The sequence below is a fragment of the Manis javanica genome, chromosome 4 (genome assembly GCF_040802235.1).
Source record: "Manis javanica isolate MJ-LG chromosome 4, MJ_LKY, whole genome shotgun sequence".
Classification (NCBI taxonomy): Eukaryota; Metazoa; Chordata; class Mammalia; order Pholidota; family Manidae; genus Manis; species Manis javanica.
The window spans coordinates 122729644-122743175 of record NC_133159.1 but is presented as its reverse complement, the minus strand read 5'-3'; the positions used below and the strand labels follow the sequence as shown (position 1 = coordinate 122743175).

Here is a 13532-nt window from a genome sequence, read left to right as displayed (position 1 = left end):
CTCTGCATAAACACAAACAGACCCTTTGCCCACACTTTGATATGCCCTTCATACCATTGTATAGAACTCATTGGAAGTCACCACACAGGAACTGCTTCTTTTTTTTTTTAAGAGAAAGGAATATTATCAGAAAAGTGTACCTCCATAGCCAATCATCTGACACCCTTTAAGTGATCAAAATTAAGGATATTTAAAGCATGCATTAATCGTTGATTTACAGTTAGTTTTACCCTATCAGGGAGTAATCCCCCTTCTCTTTCTTTCTTTTTTTTTTGTTATCTTTAGTCTACACTTACGTGAAGAATATTATGTTTACTAGGCTCTCCCCTATACCAGATCCCCCCTATAAACCCTTTTCCAGTCACTGTCCATCAGCATAGCAAAATGTTATAGAATCACTACTTGTCTTCTCTGTGTTGTAGAGCCCTCCCCTTTCTCCCACCCCCCCATGAATGCTAATATTAATACCCCTCTTATTCTTTCCCCCCTTATCCCTCCCTACCCACCCATCCTCCCCAGTCCCTTTCCCTTTGGTACCTGTTAGTCCATTCTTGGGTTCTGTGATTCTGCTCCTGTTTTGTTCCTTCAGTTTTTCCTTTGTTCTTATACTCCACAGATGAGTGAAATCATTTGGTATTTCTCTTTCTCTGCTTGGCTTATTTCACTGAGCATAATACCCTCCAGGTCCATCCATGTTGCTTCAAATGGTAGGATTTGCCCTCTTCTTATGGCTGAGTAGTATTCCATTGTGTATATATACCACATCTTCTTTATCCATTCATCTACCGATGGACATTTAGGTTGCTTCCAATTCTTGGCTATTGTAAATAGTGCTGTGATAAATATAGGGGTGCATCTGTCTCAAACTTGATTGCAGCGTTCTTAGGATAAATTCCTAGGAGTGGAATTCCTGGGTCAAATGGTAAGTCTGTTTTGAGCATTTTGATGAACCTCCATACTGCTTTCCACAATGGTTGAACTAATTTACATTCCCACCAGCAGTGTAGGAGGGTTCTTTTTTCTCCACAGCCTTGCCAACATTTGTTGTTGTTTGTCTTTTGGATGGCAGCCATCCTTACTGGTGTGAGGTGATTATCTCCTTGTAGTTTTAATTTGCATTTCTCTGATAATTAGCGATGTGGAGCATCTTTTCATGTGTCTGTTGGCCATCTGTATTTCTTTTTTGGAGAACTGTCTGTTCAGTTCCTCTGCCCATTTTTTAATTGGATTATTTGTTTTTTGTTTGTTGAGGTGTGTGAGCTCTTTATATATTTTGGACGTCAAGCCTTTATCGGATCTGTCATTTATAAATATATTCTCCCATACTGTAGGGTTCCTTTTTGTTCTATTGATGGTGTCTTTTGCTGTACAGAAGCTTTTCAGCTTAATATAGTCCCACTTGTTCATTTTTGCTATTGTTTTCCTTGCCCGGGGAGATATGTTCAAGAAGAGGTCACTCATGTTTATGTCTAAAAGTTTTTTGCCTATGTTTTTTTCTAAGAGTTTTATGGTTTCATGGCTTACATTCAGGTCTTTGATCCATTTTGAATTTACTTTTGTGTATGGGGTTAGACAATTGTCCAGTTTCATTCTCCTACATGTAGCTGTCCAGTCTTGCCAGCACCATCTGTTGAAGAGACTGTCATTTCACCATTGTATGTCCATGGCTCCTTTATCAAATACTAATTGACCATATATGTTTGGGTTAATGTCTGGAGTCTCTAGTCTTTTCCACTGGTCTGTGGCTCTGTTCTTGTGCCAGTACCAAATTGTCTTGATTACTATGGCTTTATAGTAGAGCTTGAAGTTGGTGAGTGAGATCCCCCCTACTTTATTCTTCTTCCTCAGGATTGCTTTGGCTATTCGGGGTCTTTGGTGTTTCCATATGAATTTTTGAATTATTTGTTCCAGTTCACTGAAGAATGTTGCTGGTCATTTGATAGGGATTGCATCAAATGTGTATATTGCTTTGTGCAGGATGGCCATTTTGACAATATTGATTCTTCCTAGCCACAAGCATGGGATGAGTTTCCATTTGTTAGTGACCCCTTTAATTTCTATTAAGAGTGACTTGTAGTTTTCAGAGTATAGGTCATTCACTTCTTTCATTAGATTTATTCCTAGGTATTTTATTCTTATTGACGCAATTGTGAATGGAATTGTTTTCCTGATTTCTCTTTCTATTGATTCTTTGTTAGTGTATAGGAAAGCTACAGATTTATGTGTGTTAATTTTGTATCCTGCAACTTTGCTGTATTCTGATATCAGTTCTAGTAGTTTTGGGGAGGAGTCTTTAGGGTTTTTTATATACAATATCATGTCATCTGCAAATAGTGACAGTTTAACTTCTTCTTTACCAATCTGGATTCCTTGTATTTCTTTGTTTTGTCTGATTGCCATGGCTAGGATCTCCAGTACTATGTTAAATAGCAGTGGGGAGAGTGGGCGTCCCTGTCTAGTTCACGATCTCAGAGGAAAAGCTTTCAGCTTCTCGCTCAGGAAAAGCGATCATGTGGTTTTTGTCTTTCTTTTTGTTGATGTGGTGGATGATGTTGATGGATTTTCTTTAGGCCTCATTTGTTCTTCTTTTTCCAATTTCGATAATTGTGATGTTAGGCTATTCATTTGGGATTATTCTTCCTTCTCAAGTGTGCCTGGATCACTATATACTTTCTCTTAGGACTGCTTTTGCTGCGTCCCATAGAAGTTGGGGCTTTGTGTTGTCATTTGTTTCTATATATTCCTTGATTTCTTTTTTAATTTGTTCATTGATCCATTGATTATTTAGGAGCATTTTGTTAAGCCTCCATGTGTTTGTGAGCCTTTTTGTTTTCTTTGTAGAATTTATTTCTACTTTTATACCTTTGTGGTCTGAAAAATTGGTTGATAGAATTTCAATATTTTGGATTTTGCTGAGGCTTTTTTTGTGGGCTAGTATGTGGTCTATTTTGGAGAATGTTCCATGTGCACTTGAGAAGAATGTATATCCTGTTGCTTTTGGATGTAGAGTTCTATAGATGTCTATTAGGTCCATCTGCTCTACTGCATTGTTCAGTGCTTTCATGTCCTTACTTATTTTCTGCCCGGTGTGTCTATCCTTTGGGGTGAGTGGTGTGTTGAAGTCTCCTAAAATGAATGCATTGCAGTCTATTTCCCCCTTTAGTTCTGTTAGTATTTGTTTCACATATGCTGGTGCGCCTGTGTTGGGTGCATATATATTTAGAATGGTTATATCCTCTTGTTGTATGAGCCCTTTATCATTATGTAGTGTCCTTCTTTATCTCTTGTTACTTTCTTTGTTTTGAAGTCTATTTTGTCTTATATTAGTACTGCACCCCCTGCTTTCTTCTCGCTGTTGTTTGCCTGAAATATGTTTTTCCATCCCTTGACTTGACTTTTAGTTTGTACATGTCTTTGAGTTTGAAGTCAGTTTCTTCTAAGCAGCATATAGATGGGTCTTGCTTTTTTATCCATTCTATTACTCTGTGTCTTTTGATTGGTGCATTCAGTGCATTTATATTTAGGGTGACTATTGAGAGATATGTACTTACTGCCATTGCAGGCTTTAAATTCGGGAATACCAAAGGTTCAACGTTAGCCTCTTTAGTATCATACCGCCTAACTTAGCTCGCTTATTGAGCTGTTATATACACTATCTGGAGATTCTTTTCTTCTCTCCCTTCTTATTCCTCCTCCTCCATTCTTCATATGTTGGGTGTTTTGTTCTGTGCTCTTTTTAGGAGTGCTCCCATCTAAAGCAGTCCCTGTAAGATGCCCTGTAGAGGTGGTTTGTGGGAAGCAAATTCCCTCAGCTTTTGCTTGTCTGGGAATTGTTTAATCCCGCCATCATATTTAAATGATAGTCGTGCTGGATACAGTATCCTTGGTTCAAGGCCCTTCTGTTTCATCGCATTAAATATATCATGCCACTCTCTTCTGTCCTGTAGGGTTTCTGTCGAGAAGTCTGATGTTAGCCTGATGGGTTTTCCTTTATAGGTGACCTTTTTCTCTCTAGCTGCCTTTAAAACTCTTTCCTTGTCCTTGATCTTTCCCATTTTAATTATTATGTGTCTTGGTGTTGTCCTCCTTCCATCCTTTCTGTTGGGTGTTCTGTGTACTTCCGTGGTCTGTTAGATTATTTCCTCCCCCAATTTGGGGAAGTTTTCAGCAATTATTTCTTCCAAGATACTTTCCGTCCCTTTTCCTCTCTCTTCTTCTTCTGGTACCCCTATAATATGGATATTGTTCCTTTTGGATTGGTCACACAGTTCTCTTAATATTGTTTCATTCCTGGAGATCCTTTTATCTCTCTGTATGTCAGCTTCTATGCGTTCCTGTTCTCTGGTTTCAATTCCATAAATGGCCTCTTGCATCTTATCCATTCTGCTTATAAATCCTTCCAGAGTTTGTTTCATTTCTGTGATTTCCTTTCTGGCATATGTGATCTCCCTCCAGACTTCATCCCATTTCTCTTACATATTTCTCTGCATCTCTGTCAGCATATTTATGATTTTTATTTTAAATTCTTTGTCAGGAATACTGGTTAGGTCTTTCTCCTTCTCTGGTGTCTCTGTGATCTTGGTTTACCTGTAATTTTGTCTTTTCATGGTGATAGGAATAGTTTGCAGATCTGGGACTAGTGATGGCTGGAAGAACTTCCCTTCTTGTTGGTTTGTGGCCTTCCTCTCCTGGGATAACAGCGACCTCTAGTGCCTTGTGCTGGGTAGCTGCGCACAGACAGGGCTTCTGCTTCCTGCCTGGCTGCTATGGAGTTTATCTCTGCTGTTAATGTCAACGTGGCCTGGCATGGGCTGCTGCTCCAAAGTGGTGGAGTTGCATTGGAGGGGGAGCAGCCGGGAGGCTATTTGTCTCCATAAGGGGCATCCGTGCTCCCTGCAGCCCAGGGGATTAGAGTGCCCAGAGATCCCCAGATTCCCTACCTCTGGACTAAGTATCCCACCCTGTGCCTTTAAGACTTCCAAAAAGCACCTGCCTAAATAAAGCAACAACCCCCCCCCCAAAAAAAAATGGGCACTCGATTTTCTTTATTCTCTGGCACCAGCCATGGGCACCTGCTCACTGGTCTGGCTGCCCTGTTTCACTTGTATTGGGGCCCCTATCCCTTTAAGATTTCCAAAAAGTGCTCACCAAAACAAAACAACAACTACAAGAAAAAAAAAAAAGATGGCCGCTCGCTTTTCTTTTGTGTTCTGGCGCCGGTCTCTGATACCCGCTTGCCAGTCTTGCTGCCCTGTTTCCCTAGTATTGGGGTCCCTGTCCCTTTAAGACTTCCTAAAAGCACTCACCACAACAAAACAACAACAACAACAACAAAAAAGGATGACCGCTTGCTTTTCTTTTGTCCTCCAGCGCCAGCTCTGGTACCCGTTCACCATTCTTGCTGCCCTGTTTCCCTAGTATCCAGGGCCCTGTGCATGCACTGTGTCTCCGCTCTGGTCTGGATGGCTGGGGCTGGGTGTTTAGCAGTCCTGGGCTCCCTCTCCCTCCTGCTCTAGCTCCTCTCCTCGTGCCGGGAGCTGGGGGGAGGGGCACTTGGGACCCGCCGGGCCCGGGTTTGTATCTAGCCCCCTTTGTGAGGCGCTGGGTTCTCGCAGGTGTGGATGTGGTCTGATGTTGTCCTGTGTCCTCTGGTCTTTATTCTAGGAAGAGTTGTCTTTGTTATATTTTCATAGATATATGTGGCTTTGGGAGGAGATTTCCGCTGCTCTACTCATGCTGCCATCTTGGCTCTAGTTTTCTTTTATTTTAATTCACTATTTTTTCTTGGATAAAGAAAGACACATGCCATCAAGATATTTGTTCAGAATCACTGTGGGTGGGATCTTCTTGAGCACCTTCACAGTTTACTTCATTACACTTTGAATTCTTCTTCTCAAGCTCATAAGCCACAAAGCTGGTTATTGTAAATTCAAGATCACAGTTCAGGATTCCAGCAGCCTGAAGGATCTGGTATTTCTAAAAGCCCTACCAGAAGGCCAGTTTCTGTTTATTTCCTCTCCAACCTGCCCTTTCCCTCCCTTCAAGACCATAGTGTGGCTCTACCTAGCCTCCCTCCTAGAAGTCCTTCTCGGGGCATCCCTAAGGGGCTTGTACCGAGAGATACTGGGCTAGGGAGAAGCCCTGGCATGGCCAGGCCTTCTGCTTGGGGTGAGCCTGCTCACCCTTCTGTGGATCCTCCAGATACTGGTCTGTGTCATCAAAGCAGTTCCAACTGGGCGACTTCTTCCATAGGCCACTGTCACCACTGCCCTGTGGCCCTCTGGATTTGGGCGTGGTAGTGCTCTTCTGCAGACTCTCCTGTGCCTCTCTCCTGCTGCATAGTAGTATTTTCTTAGGAAGAGGGTTTATGAATTAACCATTACTTTTTTCTTCCAATCTATTCCCATCTTTAGTAGATTAAGCAGAAATTAATCAAACTTTTATGGCTTCATTGGTTTGTAGCTAGTCCATGATTCCTGCTAGTTTTCTATTTCTTTGGCCACTTCTGCCCAATTCAGTTGGTTCCTGACTTCACGTCGTCATTGTTCCTACAGGCTTCCTTCTAAATCTTTGGTATCCAATACAGTAACAGTTATCACATGGTAGCTCTCTCAAAAATACTACTTAGTAAATTGCTGGACACATTCTCCAATCCTTTGGCATGGTGTCCCTTCATAGGTTCAATGCCACCTTTCCAAACCCTTTGACAGTATGGCCAAGATGCAGTTCCAGCTAGATGCCAGTGAGAGACCAACCAAGATAAGTACTGGCATGTACAGCAAGGAAGAAGAGTACGTGGCCTTCAGTGAGCCTTGTGACTGTAGTGGTCAGGTAACGTAAAAGTCCTTTCTCCTTATGTCTTCTCTGTCTCAGTGGTCTGCATTCAAATATAGTCAGCATCAACCTGCAGGATGACCTGTTTGACCTTGCACCAGAACTGCTGTCTGTGCCCTGGGACTGCCAGCTTCCCTCCATTGACCCGATGTTGGAGCAGCCTCTATCACCTGCTTTACTCTCTCTGGGAAGGACACATGTCACGATTCATACACCTTCCCCAACCAAAGACCCCTGCAGAGAGGGGTAATATGCACATAAACAACCACCTGAGACAACAAGAAAAGGATTTTTCAATGATTGGCAGCACCAGGAGACTTTATAATGACAGCCCCTGGGGCACCCCACCAGGGAGTCAGGAACCCTGACATCTTCCCTGGGAGAAAATGCCCTTTGCCATCAGCCATTGTCCTGAGATGCTACTTCTCTGTGCAAATACACCTTGGAGCCACTTCCTCCCATAGCCCTACTCCTAACAGAGCCAACTACCACCCTGCTCCAAGAACTACTACTTCCAAATCTCCCATGATAATTCAGGAAACACAAAGCATGCAACAATTTTCTCCATAAGTCTCCTTCCCATCTGGTGCCACTGCCACTAAAATATAATCCCTTCTTTGTTCATTATCCTAAATAATCCAGCAGAGCATTACCCCTGGAGGGTCTAGTCTAGTCCTAAGTAATACCTGGAGAGAGGATCTCCTAATAGAGGCCCACCTTCTACCACCGATATCTTGGAAGGCAGTTGCAGTACCAGAAAAGAATTGGACATTCTCAGTTTTATGAGAGGACCCTGGGGTTTGATTCAGAATGTGTTCTTTCTGCAGACCCAGAAAGCACTTAGTTGAAAAACGTAAGCCTGGCTTACTTCTCCATACTCAGTGTGAACAAGGTCATGAGAATCCACTGACTTATTTACACCCAGCTCAACCCAGATGAAGATTTGTATGAACTCTAGATGGCAGCCCCCCATCCCCTTCACCTGCTACTGTCCTGCAGGTTCTAAATGGGCACCACCAGCTGATGCTAACAGCCTGGTTCTCACCTATCACTGTCTGGGTTACACAAACAAAATGTGTCCCTGTGCCTTCTGGCTACCCTTTGGGGTTATACATCATGCTTGGGCTCCGTTCTCTTCACTCCCTCAGGCTGAATGGACAAAAATGCATATTACTGATCATATTTTCTTAGGAACCCAGCATCTAAGTCAGAGTTGTTCTTTCAGGTGGAAATATGGTTGAACCATGTGCTTGCTCATATGAAGGCCACCGTAAGGCACTAGATGACAGAAGGTGTAACTGCATATGAAGAAAAGCCGAGGGAGCAGTGGCTCTTTGACTACCCAGCTCAGGTGGTCTCCCACCCAGGACCTTGTGGGCCCCCATCCTCTGCTAGCTTGACCTCCTGCCTTCAGTGGCTGCCAGACACATGACTCACTGGGCCTGTGAGGGATCAGCCAGAAGGAGCTGGACTGTCAGCCGTGACCTAATCCAAACAATCCCTTAGAGAATCAACGGCTGCCCATCTTTATCCTCTTTGGCTGCAGTAGGGAGAAAATATAAACAATTCAACTCATTGAACCAGCCAACTCCATGTGTGCCAAGCCCTATGCTGAGTACCAGAGACACCAGCAGGGAGCAAGACAATACTACCCTGCCCCACCCACTGGAGTTTGCAGACTGGCGTGGGAGTCAGGCCCTTCACATGGGACCTGGCTGAATGAGGGACTCAGGGTACTCTGGGAGCATATGGCTAGCTAGTGGGCTCAGGGGTCCCCTGAGGAAATGATATTTAAGCTGAGATCTAAAACTGGAGTGAACAAGTTAACAATGGAGAAGAGAAAAAGCAACTGAGCATAGGGAAGAGCATGGGGTAAAGGCTCAGAAGCAAGGAACAGCCTAATGTGTTTGAGGAATGGAGAGGAACTCAGTGTGTTTGAAGAACGAGTGAGGGAGGCACTGGGAGCTTGAAGCAGCAGATGGACTCTGGAGAGAAAATGCAAAGCCAATTCTTCAGACCATGTTAGGAAGTCTGACAGGATTCTAAGACACATCTGAATCCTTTACAGGGTTCTCAGCAAGGTAATAAGAGAGGGGAGAACTGATAAGAATTTTTGAAAATGACCCTGGCTGCAATGCACCACCCCTCCCTTCCCCTGGGAGCTACAGATATTGGTGGTAATGGAAGCAGTAGGAGTAGACAAGATTGTTCTCAACTAAGTGATCTATTTTGCAAGGGCAGAAAGTGCTTTTTTCCCACTGTGTTCCCACTTTACCTCTCCAAGGAATTAGAAGCATGTGGCTCACTCATCTAGTCCATGCTGGTTGAAGAGGGAGGGGAGGAGCTAGTGTCACCCACACAATTATTTGTGAGCTCTTGCTGGGTGATGAGTGGGCTGGTTGTGGAGACAGTCCTGGCAATGGCTTACTAAGTGCCTCTTGGTGCTATAGGTAGCCCTGACCTGCACTCAGATCTGGTGGACCACAGAGGTGGGCATTGCATTTACCAGGCTGGAGGAAGGCTATGAGAATGCCATGAAGGACTATTATAAGAAGCAAGTGGCCCAGCTCAAAACCCTCATCACCATGCTGATTGGCCAGCTCTCCAAGGGGGACTGGCAGAAGATCATGACCATATGCACCATTGATGTGCATGCCCGGGATGTGGTGGCCAAGATGAATGCTCAGAAGGTGAGTCCCTGTTTGGGCAACTATACCATGAATACTGTGGCTGTGGAGAAGCTCACCTATTGTCTAAACATGGGGGCCCCAGACTCTGCATTGGCCCAAGAGCTGGGAGAGGATCATGGGGGCTACTCCTACCTTTTAAAACCCCAGCAAAACAATGCGATCAGAGCAGCTCATGCTTTCTGCGCTGTGGGCACAGGGTGCTGTGCTCATGTCTAGAGACAGCACCCAGGTCCGCCAGTGCACTCTGTGTCCTGTGGCCAAGGGACCACCTACTACCTGCTAACCTGTGGCTCACCCACCTATTCTGCCCCTGCCACTCTCTCCAGGTGGATAATGCCCAGGCCTTCCTCTGGCTTTCCCAGCTGCGGCACCGTTGGGATGATGAAGCCAAGCACTGCTTCGCTAACATCTGTGATGCCCAGTTTCAATATTCCTATGAGTACTTGGGAAATACACCTCGCCTGGTGATCACGCCGTTGACAGACAGGTGAGTGTGGGCATCAGGCACTGACAGAGAACCCTACTGCTGTCTGGCTTAGGCCACCCAGTGGCCATCTGGGTCAAGGCCACTGGGACTTCCTGAGGAATTACTAGGTAGTCATACACACCTGAATTCTAACACCAGTTCTAACACATTCTAGCTGCTTATCCATGAAAAACCTGAACCTAATTCTTGGTCTCCTTATCTCACACCACACATGAGTTTTAAGGAGTTTGGTGTATAGATGCTCAGTGAATGATTCCTAATGCTATTTTCTTATAATTCAATGGCCACATTTATTCAGCACCTCTCACTCTGGTAACACACAGATAAAAGCAAGGTAGTCTCTACCATGAATGGGGTTTTTAATTTTTTAGGGAACCATATTTTTTGTCATTCATATTAATTCATTTTTTAATGAATTCACACCAGACACTGAATGAGTCACTGGGAATACATAGATGACTAAAACATTCTCTGCCCTTAAACTCCAATTCTAGTGAGAGAAATCAGACATATGTGGATAAAAATTTAAATAGCACAAGGTAGAAACATTCAAGGCCATAGTATAAAAGAGGGCTTAAAGCCATAAAATATCCAAGCAAGTGACTTATCCAAGTAAGTATCCAAGCAAGTAAACTCTATGAGCACAGAGGGACACAGCCACTGTGGGATGAAGCGAATAGGACTGAAAATACTTCAGGGAAGAGACGTATGTGATCTGGGCCTTAAAAGATGTGTCGGATTCCAATAGGATGGCTGTCACGGTATCCGTGAAATTGTGCAGAAATCTGTGCGCTTGTTCTATTGAGAGGATCTATATCATTCACCAATTCTTAAAGTGGTTGAGGATCCCTAAAAGTTAAGAACTACTGATTGTGGAAAATGGAATTTTATAGGCAAAGGCCTGGAAATGAGAAAACTCATGACATGTTCCTGGAAGAGGAAATAGACTCCTGATTTGGGTGGAGGTAGTTGGTCATAAGTCTAGGAAGATGGAGTCAGACTCTAATGTGTTAAGAATATATTTTTTATCCAGTAAGTAGTGGTAAACTATTGAAAATTTTTCCTCAGAGGAGTAAAATGATGAAACTGTACCTTATGAAGATTTATCTGACAGTAGAACATGTGCAAAGGAGAGAGGAGATGAGTGGGATAAGGTCATGGACCATGTGAGAAATGGTGTTTTAATTTTGCTGAGATTTCTGTAATTCCTGTTAAGAACTGGTGCCCATTCCCCTTGTAATTCCATTGAGCACAAAATCTCTTCTATTCCAAGAAGAGTTGCATATCTGCATAGCTGGCTCACCCTAAATAAGTGACTGCTCAGTAATGAAGACATTGTCTTAAGTCATGCATGTTAAAATAGCCAAATAGAATCTGTGCCCTCTTTTACTTAACTTTTTTGTATGCTTATGTGAAGTGTTGCCACCTGTATTCTGGTTAAATCCTCAGATATGTTTCCAAATGACGTTTAGCAAAATTGTAATCACTGTGCTCCTAGAATGAATAGGAGTGTGGGAACTCCAAAGTAGTTGAAAATACCAACATCATTCGTAGACTAAGACCTCATGGTTCATCTCCCTCTGTGCTTTTCATTTATTTCATTCACCCAGAATCCCTTACAGACCACTGCCAGTTGCTCTTGTGCCTCTTTTTTGTGAGAACCAATAGAGGTCACATCAGTAACTCCAGTTGCTCCCCAGTGCACTTAGACTGAAATATGAATTCCCCGTGGGACTGAGTTGTTCTTGCCCACTGCCCTGATGCCTCATTCCTGCACTTCTGCCACACTGGCGTCCTTTCTTAAAATCATTTTCACATGGATCCCCTAACACGTGTGGTTCCCTCTGCCTGGAATGCCCTTCCCCATGCTTTCTGTTCCACTGTCGGCCTCTCATCTTTTTGTTCTAGTCTCAGTTCTCAGGAAACCTCCCATGACCACTCTTTCTAAAAGACAACCTTTCCCACCACCACCACTCCTCCACACACTCAGCAATAATCATGATGGATCCTCTATTTATCTTCTTCCTGACTTTTCCCACATTCTGAAATGACCTTGCTTGCTTGCTGATTGGAAGCATTCCCCTTTGCAATGTGAACTCTTTTCAATCAGAGACCTTTGCCTTATTTATTGCTATGTCACCAGCATCTAGCAGATGTTGAATAAACATCTGTAGAATAGAGGTCCTATACTGAAGACCCAGACCATAAGAACAGGCAGAATCAAGAAGCAGAGGTTGGCTCAGCGGAGGGCTCTGAGAACTCTGTGCGTGCCTTGGATCTTGAAGAAGGAGCGCCAACTCTGTGCTCTGCTCCCAGCTGGGGGCGGACCCTCCTCCCTCCCTCAGCTCAGGATGGGAGGCAGATAAGGTCTGTTGGGGGAACATGCAGGCTTCTCTGCAGCTGGGACAGTAAAGCCTGCAGCAGCAGCCCTGAGGGTTTCAGCACCTTAAGGGTTGTCCTTGGGCTTCATTTGGGCTCACTTGGAGAGGTTCATTAGTGTGGGTTAAAGGAACAGGTTTCCCACCTCAAGCTACATTCAGAGTGGATCCTCCCCTGTGTCTTTGTTTTTCTAGTGATTCTCAGCAAGACACCTACCCTAAACAGGAAGGAAATCTGATTTAGTGTTCTCTTTTGCTGTGAGTTTTTCTGCCTGCCTTGGGATATGACCTAATAGTTTGGGAATTTATATCATTTGGGACAGAACAATGAAGCGATTGTACATTTGAGTAATTTGATTAATGTCCGTGTCTCACTCTGGACTTCACGTTCCGTGATAACGATGACTTTGATATGCCAGGGCTCTACCTCCTGGACCCAGCCCTGTGTCCTGCACATCGGAGGCATTGAGCAAACACTCCCGAAGTGCGTGCGGTGATGTGCGCTCTCAGCCTCTGCATCTGTGCCCCAGCTTCCCCATACCACTCAGAGTATTTCCTTCCTTTCCGCTGACAAATCAGACATTATTATTCCCGGTAATAAAAAGTACAAGACCTTTCTTTTGACTGGGTCTTCACACCTGCCCAGGAATTGAAAAAGATAATTGCCTCGGTGGGATGTGGAAGTCTCTCATATGCTAATGTTGAATGCTTCATAGAGGGAAAGGATGAATTGGGCAATGAATTATTTCTAAAACAGGAAATAATCACCTCTTTTATGAAATGAGCAAATAAGAACTCAAAGGTTTGCTGCAGATAATGGCAAATACTATGTAGACCTTGACCTTGTTTTGCACATTAGATGCATTTCTTGCAAAGGAGTATGTAGTGAATATTTATATGGCAAATTCCATTTTCTCACTGACTTCCATTATTATCTCAAGAAATGTTTTGACCAGAAAAAAATTAGCCTCAACACAGCAAATCACATTTTAAAGAGTGTTCAGCTTTTGCTGGTGTGTAGCCTAAGTACATTTAATTCCCTCCTGCAAGGGGAATTAATCAAATGGACAATTGATCCGTGTAACCTCTGCACATTCATTAAAGGCACACCCGCATTACAGTACATCCAACTGACTATGCCTG

General features: G+C 43.7%; 1 pseudogene; it reads left to right on the top strand.

Annotated features, from left to right (window-relative positions):
• The window catches only part of LOC108387707 (dynein axonemal heavy chain 9-like), a 353770-nt pseudogene that overhangs the window by 84153 nt on the left and 256085 nt on the right, over positions 1-13532 (top strand).